Here is a 7,920-nt window from a genome sequence, read left to right as displayed (position 1 = left end):
AAGTGAAAGTGGAGAGTGAAAAAGTTGGCTTAAAGCTCAACATTCAGAAAACTAAGATCATGGCATCTGGTCCCATCACTTCATGGGAAATAGATGGGGAAACAGTGGAAACAGTGTCAGACTTTATTTTTCTGGGCTCCAAAATAACTGCAAATGGTGGCTGCAGCCATGAAATTAAAAGACGCTTACTCCTTGGAAGGAAGGTTATGACCAACCTAGATAGCATATTCAAAAGCAGAGACATTACTTTGCCAACAAAGGTCCATCTAGTCAAGGCTATGGTTTTTCCAGTGGTCATGTCTGGATGTGAGAGTTGGACTGTGAAGAAAGCTGAGCGTGGAAGAATTGATGCTTTTGAACTGTGGTGTTGGAGAAGACTCTTGAGAGTCCCTTGGACTGCAAGGAGATCCAACCAGTCCATTCTGAAGGAGACCAGTCCTGGGATTTCTTTGGAAGGAATGATGATAAAGCTGAAACTGCAGTACTTTGGCCACCTCATGCGAAGAGTTGACTCATTGAAAAAGACTCTGATGCTGGGAGGGATTGGGGGCAGAAGGATGAGGGGAAGACAGAGGATGAGATGGCTGGATGGCATCACTGACTCGATGGACATGAGTCTGGGTGAACTCCAGGGATTGGTGATGGACAGAGAGGCCTGGCGTGCTGCAATTCATGGGGTGGCAAAGAGTTGTACACGACTGAGAGACTGAACTGAACTAAACTGAGTCTACTAATGAGACTTTTCAAAGTCATTCTTCATTTCTGTTATAATGGTTTTGGTACATAGCATTTCTTTTTTATTCTATCTTTGATTTTCATATTTTTTCTTACATTAACTATCTGTTCTGGCATGTTTACTTTTTTGTTAGAATCCTTAGCATATTAATCATGATGATTTAAGATTCAAATTGTGATATTTGCCTTTTAGTATACCTTGTCAGTTTTTGTTGTTGTTGAAAGCTAGACATGATGTCCTGAGTAAAAGGAACTCTGGTAAAAAGGCCTTTAGTGACATGGTAATCAGGTATGCCAAAGGGGAAGCATTCTACAGTACTATAGTTCTTACTACAAGTAGATCTCAATCTTTCTTTTAAAAAATTAATGGAGGATAATTGCTTTATAATGTTGTGCTGATTTCTGTCATACAATGCAAACCAGTCATAATTGTACAAATATCCCCTCCATCTTGAGCTTCCTTCTCCCCTGGATCCTCCACCTGTAGATCATCACAGAGCACCAGGCTGGGCCCCTGTGTTTCTATAGCAGCTTCCCACTAGTTATCTGTTTTATACATGTAGTGTAGCTCCTTTCTCAATTTGTCCTACCCTCTCCTTCTTCTGCTGTGTCTACAAGTCTGTTCTCTATGTTTGTGTCTCCATTTTTCCGTTCAAATAAGTTCATCAGTACTGTATTAGATTCCATAGATGTGCGTTAAAATATGATATTTGTTTTTCTCTTTCTGACTTCCTTCACTCTGCATAACAGGTGAAGGAAGGTAAGGAAGTTCGTCCACTTCCTTACAACTGACTCAAATGCATTTCTTTTTATGGCTGAGTAATATTCCATCGTGGCTTTTCAAGTGGCACAGTGGTAAAGCAACTGCCTACCAATGAAGGAGATGCAGGACGCATGGGTTCGGTCCCTGAGTCAGGAAGATATCCTGGAGAAGGAAATGGCAACCCACCCCAGTATTCTTGCTTGGGAAATCTCATGGAGAGGGGAACCTGGCAGGCTACAATCCATGGGGTAGCAAAAGAATCAGACATGACTTAGCTACTAAACAACAACAATATTCTATTGTATACGTGTACTGCATCTTCTCTACCTATGCATCTGTTGATCTCAGTCTTTTGGTGAATGTGTGTATCTAGGATGCGTGGTTCTCAGCTCCCTCCCTCTACCTTCTCTCTCCTGTCCTTTAGGAAGAACAGGATTGCTACAAGAGTCTGGAGTTGATTATTTTCTTTCTTCCAGGCAAGTTCAGTTCAGTCACTCAGTCATGTCCTACTCTGTGACCCCATGAATCGCAGCACCCCAGGATTCCTGTCTATTACCAACTCCCGGAGTTCACTCAGACTCAAGTCCATCGAGTCAGTGATGCCATCCAGCCATCTCATCCTCTGTCATCCCCTTCTCCTCCTGCCCCCAATCCCTCCCAGCATCAGAGTCTTTTCCAATCAGTCAACTCTTCGCATGAGGTGGCCAAAGTACTGGAGTTTCAGCTTCAGCATCATTCCTTCCAAAGAAATCCCAGGACTGATTTCCCTTAGGATGGACTGGTTGGATCTCCTTGCAGTCCAAGGGACTCTCAAGGGTCTTCTCCAACACCACAGTTCAAAAGCATCAATTCTTCAGCGCTCAGCCCTCTTTATAGTCCAACTCTCACATCCATACATGACCACAGGAAAAACCATAGCCTTGACTAGATGAACCTTTGTTGGCAAAGTAATGTCTCTGCTTTTGAATATGCTATCTAGGTTGGTCATAACTTTTCTTCCAAGGAGTAAGCATCTTTTAATTTCATGGCTGCAGCCACCATCTGCAGTGATTTTGGAGCCCCCAAAAATAAAGTCTGACACTGTTTCCACTGTTTCCCCATCTATTTCCCATGAAGTTATGGGGCCAGATGCCATGATCTTCGTTTTCTGAATGTCGAGCTTTAAGCCAATGTTTTCACTCTCCTCTTTCACTTTCATCAAGAGGCTTTTGAGTTCCTCTTCCCTTTCTGCCATAAGGGTGGTGTCATCTGCATATCTGAGGTTATTGATATTTCTCCTGCCAATCTTGATTCCAGCTTATGCTTCATTCAGCCCACCGTTTCTCATGATGTACTCTGCATATAAGTTAAATAAGCAGGGTAACAATATACAGCCTTGACGAACTCCTTTTCCTATTTGGAACCAGTATGTTGTTCCATGTCCAGTTCTAACTGTTGCTTCCTGACCTGCATATAGGTTTCTCAAGAGGCAGGTCAGGTGGTCTGGTATTCCACTCTTTCATCTCTTTCAGAATTTTCCAGGCAAGTTAGGCACTGATAAAACTCTAATAGGTTTAGCCCTGGTAAATACCTTCTCTTGAGATCAGGCTTAGTTGAAAAGAACAGAATACTTCGGCTTATTTCAAAATGGTTACTTTTCCCTCCCCTTGCCTGAAATATGAGAGGACTTTTCTGTGATATTCAGTGTGAGATCTAGATAGATCTACTAGAGGTAAAACTCACAAAATCTGATTTCTTCCCCAAGATTGATCCACCCTGGAGTTTTTAATTTTCAGACTTGTCCACATTAAGCCTGCCATCAATTTAGTCACAGTTCAGTTTTTCTTACCCCAGTGCTAGTTTCCATGGAGGTTTCCGCTGATGGGTTTCTATTCTGGTAAGTTGTAATTTTCTATACCTGCCTGGCTGTTTCTCCAATTTGGGGCACAGCAGTTTGCCCTGTAACCGCATATCTCTGGTGAATCTAAGAGATGTTGATTTCTTAGTTTGTTCAGGTTTTTATTTTTTATTAAAATGGAGTGCCAACTTCCAAGCTTCTTATGTGCCAGACTGAAAAGCCAAACTTTTCTGCTCCTTAAATTTAATTATTACTGAATTTTCATATTAGCCCTGTATTTGAAAGCATCCAAACAGACTTTTTGCATGGTTAAATGAATGTGTTTCCACTGGGTTCTGCTGTTAAATAAACTTCTTACCCATAGGAGAAAACCAGGCCTAATTTTAAATGGGCAACATGCTTAATTATTTCATTAAAAAGCATAAAAAATTCCATTTTCTCTATGGCTTGACTGCTTACTTTAAAATATTTATGAGGAGACTAGAAAAAGAAAAAGAGACTGCTAAGTATTTTGTTAAAAGTAGTTTTTTTTTTCTTTTGCAAAAGTAATTTTTGCCCCTAGTTGGATGATGAACACTTGAGACTAAAGCTATTAGACTCTCTCTCCAGAACAAAAGGTATTTAAACAGAAACCTATGTATAAAATTTTAGTGTCAGTGCAAATGTGACAAAGTCTATGGAACCCAGGTAAAATGTCTCTATGTAAAATTTTTTCCTTCTTAGATCGTACAGATAATCACCTCAATTTCTAGTATTTACAGTAGAAATTCTCTTTATAACATTTTATTCACTTGAATGTTGCTAATTGGTTATCACAACTCTATTGTATATGATTTCCAAAGTTACTATTTTTCCTAAGAATAACTTTTATAATCTCTTAAAAAATGTTTTATCCATTGAATTATCTCCAAATCTCCTTTGAAAGCAGGAAATATTATGCAATTTATAAAAATCAATGATATACATTTACATTTTTCAAGCTAGATACTTTTACACGTAAATTCAAAACCACTTTTTCCTATTCACCATCTTTACAAACTTTGAGTAAATTATTTTACATTTCCTAGTCTTGGTTTCACCACGAGTAATACGGGGACTGGATTGCCTATATCATAAAATGGCTAGAAGAAGTACGTACCTAGTTTTAGGGCTTCTCTTAGGAGATGGCTCTATAGAAGGCTGTCCGGAATTTTGACTTTTGAATCCATTTCCTTTACTGATGAGGGCTTCCCTGGTGGCTGAGGCAGTAAAGAATCTGCGTGCAATGCAGGAGACCCAGGTTCAATCCCTGGGTTGGGAAGATCCCTTGGAGAAGAAAATGGAAACCCACTCCAATATTTATGCTGGAAAACTGCATGGACAGAGAAGCCTGGTGAGCTACAGTCCAGTTCAGTTCAGTTCAGTCTTTCAGTCGTGTCTGACTCTTTGCGATCCCATGAATTGCAACATGCCAAGCCTCCCTGCCATCACAACTTCCCGGAGTTCACTCAGACTCAAGTCCATCGAGTCAGTGATGCCATCCAGCCATCTCATCCTCTGTCATCCCCTTATCCTCCTGCCCCCAATCCCTCCTAGCATCAGAGTCTTTTCCGTGAGTCAGCTCTTCGCATGAGGTGGCCAAAGTACTATTTTCAGCTTTATCATCATTCCTTCCAAAGAAATCCCAGGGCTGATCTCCTTTAGAATGGACTGGTTGGATCTCCTTGCAGTCCAAGGGACTCTCAAGAGTCTTCTCCAACACCACAGTTCAAAAGCATCAATTCTTTGGCGCTCAGCCTTCTTCACAGTCCAACTCTCACATCCATACATGACCACTGGAAAAACCATAGCCTTGAATAGACGAACATTTGTTGGCCAAGTAATGTCTCTGCTTTTGAATATGCTATCTAGGTTGGTCATAACCTTCCTTCCAAGGAGTAAGCGTCTTTTAATTTCATGGCTGCAGTCACCATCTGCCGTGATTTTGGAGCCCCAAAAAATAAAGTCTGACACTGTTTCTACTGTTTCCTCATCTATTTCCCAATGAAGTGATGGGACCAGATGCCAGGATCTTATTTTTATGAATGTTGAGCTTTAAGTCAACTTTTTCACTCTCCACTTTCACTTTCATCAAGAGGCTTTTGAGTTCCTCTTCACTTTCTGCCATGAGGGTGGTGTCATCTGCGTATCTGAGGTTATTGATATTTCTCCCGCCAATCTTGATTCCAGCTTGTGTTTCTTCCAGTCCAGCGTTTCTTATGATATACTCTGCATGTAAGTTAAATAAGCAGGGTGACAATATACAGCCTTGACGTACTCCTTTTCCTATTTGGGACCAGTCTGTTGTTCCATGTCCAGTTCTAACTGTTGCTTCCTGACCTGCATACAGATTTCTCAAGAGGCAGGTCAGGTGGTCTGGTATTCCCATCTCTTTCAGAGTTTTCCACAGTTTATTGTGATCCACACAGTCAAAGGCTTTGGCATAGTCAATAAAGCAGAAATAGATGTTTTTCTGGAACTCTCTTGCTTTTTCCACAATCCAGCGGATGTTGGCAATTTGATCTCTGGTTCCTCTGCCTTTTCTAAAACCAGCTTGAACATCAGGAAGTTCACGGTTCATGTATTGCTGAAGCCTGGCTTGGAGAATTTTGAGCATTGCTTTACTAGCATGTGAGATGAGTGCAATTGTGCGGTAGTTTGAGCATTCTTTGGCATTGCCTTTCTTTGGGATTGGAATGAAAACTGACCTTTCCAGTCCTATGGCCACTGCTGAGTTTTCCAAATTTACTGGCATATTGAGTGCAGCACTTTGACAGCATCATCTTTGAGGATTTGAAATAGCTCAACTGGAATTCCATCACCTCCACTAGCTTTGTTCATAGTGATGCTTTCTAAGGCCCACTTGACTTCACATTCCAGGACATCTGGCTCTAGGTCAGTGATCACACCATTGTGGTTATCTCGGTCGTTAAGCTCTTTTTTGTACAGTTCTTCTGTGTATTCTTGCCACCTCTTCTTAATATCTTCTGCTTCTGTTAGGTCCATACCATTTCTGTCCTTTATCGAGCCCATCATTGCATGAAATATTCCCTTGGTATCTCTAATTTTCTTGAAGAGATCTCTAGTCTTTCCCATTCTGTTGTTTTCCTCTATTTCTTTGCGTTGATCACTGAGAAAGGTTTTCCTATCTCTTCTTCCTATTTTTTGGAACTCTGCATTCAGATGTTTATATCTTTCCTTTTCTCCTTTGCTTTTCGCTTCTCTTCTTTTCACAGCTATTTGTAAGGCCTCCCCAGACAGCCATTTTGCTTTTCTGCATTTCTTTTCTGTGGGGATGGTCTTGATCCCTGTCTCCTGTACAATGTCACAAACCTCATTCCATAGTTCATCAGGCAGTCTATCTATCAGATCTAGGCCCTTAAATCTGGGCTACAGTCTAGGGGGTCCCAAAGAGTTGGACATGACTGAGCAACTAACAACACTCCAGGTTAGGTATATCTGATGTGAATGTCTGGTGCCCCTCACTGGCACATGTACCAGTGGGTAGAGTTACAGTCTTTATAGGATCTGACTGCAGTTTATTGCACAGTGCCAAATAATGTCAAATTATGCTTGTAGCTTACCTGTCTAAAATGCTTTCCAAACTAAAGTTGACATTTGGGAATAGTCTCAGGCTTAGAGCTATAAAAACTTGAGCTTGAAAACCTCCCTAAAGACCAATAGAATATCTGAAACTAAATACCTTGTGTAAGTAGTAGAGAAATTCTTTCCACAGAGTAGGTGAGTAGAAAGCACTGGCTTCTGAATGTAAAATTTTTCCAAAATGTAGAATCTTCAGAATCAAATATGAAGAAGGAGGTAAGAGAAGGAAAAGACCAGAGAACTCTACTGTCCTACTTTGTATTTGATAGAGGAAGGGTGAAGTTTTGGAAACAATTTGAAAACATCATAATTTATCAGTTACTTTTACACATGATCTCCTTTGAACATCGTTGAACTCTCACATAGCAAAACAGAGTTTTTTAGTTTGCTAAAGAATTACAGAGTGGCTCAGTGACTCACTGAATGTATATGACTCACTGATGAGGCTTTTCATTCTTCCAATATTTCTTACACAATTTGGGAATTCTTATTATAATAACTGAGAAAATAAATAAAGAGAAGCTTTATTTAAAATGGACTCAGGAAGCCCTGAAGAGCAAGCTCTCACACATATATTGCCTGTTACAGCCTGCATAACCAGCAGGAAGAAGGAAGATAAGAATTATTTAATAAGGTCTCTGTATAGAATTCTCTGTATGAAATTCTCTCTCTCTCTCCACTTCTTCTCTGTGATGACAAAGATGTAACTTTTCTTCTGGCACTATGTGTTCAAGCTAGGTCGTGACTGACTCTTGTGACCCCATGGACTGTAGCCTGCCAGGCTCTCTGTCCATGGGATTTCCCAGGCAAGACTGCTGGAGTGGGTTGCCATTTCTTCCTCCAAGGGATCTTCCAGACCCAGAGATCAAATCCGCATTTCCTGTGTCTCCTGCATTGCAGGTGGATTCTTTATCTGATGAGCCATCAAGGAAGCACCAAGGTGGCATTTTTCACATAAGAATTC

Source organism: Bison bison, unplaced genomic scaffold (assembly GCF_000754665.1).
Source record: "Bison bison bison isolate TAMUID 2011002044 unplaced genomic scaffold, Bison_UMD1.0 scf7180017864318, whole genome shotgun sequence".
Taxonomy (NCBI): Eukaryota; Metazoa; Chordata; class Mammalia; order Artiodactyla; family Bovidae; genus Bison; species Bison bison.
The sequence above is the reverse complement of the archived record's forward strand: the minus strand, read 5'-3'. Positions refer to the sequence as shown.